The 2,603-nt window shown below is 38.1% G+C and overlaps 1 long non-coding RNA gene across 1 annotated transcript; it reads right to left on the minus strand.

The window, feature by feature from the left end:
• Positions 1-925: 925 nt before the first annotated feature.
• On the minus strand, positions 926-2,299 carry LOC110915839. The gene is made up of 3 exons (XR_002579309.2): positions 2,030-2,299; positions 1,515-1,885; positions 926-1,429 (listed from the first exon to the last, which is right to left on the minus strand). It is a non-coding gene; the product is annotated as an uncharacterized LOC110915839 (long non-coding RNA).
• Positions 2,300-2,603: the final 304 nt, after the last annotated feature.

Genomic DNA, 2,603 nt, shown 5'->3' on the forward strand with positions numbered 1-2,603 from the left:
ACATAAAGAAGCAAACATGCTACAACTGCGGCATACCCGATCACATTGCAAGGAATTGCACACATAGTCCCTATGTGCCGTATTATACACAACATCTGAGGGTTACACAAGGGATAGATCTTATTCTAAGCCAATGAAGGTTAAAAACCTAAGGCAATGATGAATAAGCATCCCAAGGTTAAACCATCTGATGGAGATTGGAATGCTGCAAAAGAAAAAAGAAAACAAGCTTTGAAACCTAAACAAGTGTTGAAAAATAACTAGGTTAAAAAGCAAATTGTTTTGCCCAAGGCACCTAAGAAATTAGAGAACCCTAAACAAGTTTGGAAGGCAAAACATAAAGCAGCAACATCACCAATCCCAGAAACAAAAGGGGACATGTGCTTGCGAGAAGTATCTTATATTGATGCATCAGGACAGCCCAGGACCACGATGGCATGGGTACCAATGTCTTACTGATCTCCTTACTTTTCAGGGACAACCAAGGAGGAGCTGTTGACAATCTTTGGATGTTGACAGCGGTTGTTCCAGAGACATGACGGGTAACATTTCAGTGTTGCAAAAAGTTTTAATTTTTTACAGTTGACATGTTTCGTTTGAAGGAGATAAGAGATGTGAGACAAGATCAACGAAAAGGTACAAATTTGAATTTCATGTTCTAATTTTGATATTGATTAGTCTTAAATCTGATGACGGAACGATTAGGCAAAAACAACAAAAATATTTTCATTTGCCTTTGTTTTTCTTTTTGTACATACATTTTCTTTATAACATAAACTAGAAAAGAAACCCACGCGCGTTGCGCCGCGGCCAACGAAGTTGACGTGTAATTGATAAGATTTACAAACTTCAGATACGATTAACCTTATCATACTTCGTTTCTCATCTAAATCCGAGTAACAACTATAACTACAATGATAACGAATAAATCCAATAACTGTTTGACAAAAAAAATACAAAACATCAAAAACAATTATCAAAAACCCATGAGGCGCAACCTTTTTAGTGCCTCAGCCCCTCTGAGGTGCACGTACATTAGAAACCCCCTGAGCCACGCCTCAAAACCATTTTTTGGGCGTTTCGCCTCGTGGCGTGCGCCTCACTCCTCAACCGTTTTTTAAAACCATGGTAGCGATATCTTTTTTATCACCAAAATTTAGAAGTTCAACTATCAACTTATTCACTAAAACTACTTCTTTTACTCAAATTTAAAACAATTAAAAAAACATTTAAGCTAATCTAAACTCTAATAATTTACAATATTTTGACTAAATAAAGTATTAAACCTTACCCTAAAACTTCTTTAGACTTATTATACAACTCTACAGAAGCAGCCACCTTAACAACCTTCTTCCCCATTGCAATAGTTGTCTAGAATCCCTCTCATCATCGTCCTAGTATACCTCCTCTTCGTCCAGGTTGTCATCATCTGCCAAAGTCGTCATCAACTTAAAGTCATATATAATTAATATACCTGAACAACAACAGGAGTGAACTTAAAAAGGGGTTCTTACAGTGTAATTTTCAGCGTGAAAGTTAATTGCTTTGGCGATAATATGAAAGTGCGAAAAGATCGTTCATCGGCTTTCTTTTTTTCACTTTTTGAATGTGACGAAAATTAGGTAAAAAGTAAGATGTGGTTGTCTAAATCATACAAATTGGTCACATTGCACTCCATGAATTACCCTGCTCACCTTAACAACCACTATAATGACTCATCATCGCTCACTTATTCACCACCATATGCATCACTACCGCAAACATCATTAAAACAACACCACCATTCCCCATTACCACTGCTACCATATATCAACCAACATCATCGATCTCCATTGTTCCGGCTGCCAAAAATCCCCATAGCCTCCTATCTCACACCCACAGTCTCCTTATTCGTCGGAAAACCAAACAACACCATTATCAAATTTCTTAAAGTGAAATGCAACCATAAAACGAAACTGTTGTACTGATTTGAAAGAACGCTTAAAAAAGGGAAAACAACAAACCCTAACTGATCCAAAATAGAACTCACCGGAGGTCGTAGACGAAACGGAGAGACGACCAGAGTATAAACGTGGAGTCTTCACTACAAAGCAAATGAATCACCACCAATAGTTTTCTCTTCAACGTCGTTGTTGTAGAGATCTCCGGCGACGTAGCCGTAACGTTAGCCGATGAAGCCGCCGGCAAGAAACCGGGGAGTAACCATTACCCATCATGTTCGTAAAACCCATCCGGCTAGAAACGACCATCAATCGCCGCTAGCGGAGGCGGGCGGAGTTTGTTTAGATCCGTCTCTCCCCTGAGTTTGTGTGTGAGTAAAGTGAAAAAGTAGTGGTGTAGAGGGTTTTTATGAGGGAGTGGGCATGACTCATGTATAAGGTGACCCACACATAAAACTGGTGCAACACTTTAAGCAGCATGTACAACATCAATTGCAACAAAATGTTGCAAATTAGAGTAGTATATAATTTGCGCATAAGATTTATGCTCAAATTTAGGGGTATATCTTAGAGACAGATATCTGTAAATGTTAGAGGGAGAAAAAAAATACAAAAACATTCGAAAAACAGAAAAATCAAAAAATATTTTGTTGTATATACGGG

The sequence above is a fragment of the Helianthus annuus genome, chromosome 16 (genome assembly GCF_002127325.2).
Source record: "Helianthus annuus cultivar XRQ/B chromosome 16, HanXRQr2.0-SUNRISE, whole genome shotgun sequence".
NCBI classification, from domain to species: Eukaryota; Viridiplantae; Streptophyta; class Magnoliopsida; order Asterales; family Asteraceae; genus Helianthus; species Helianthus annuus.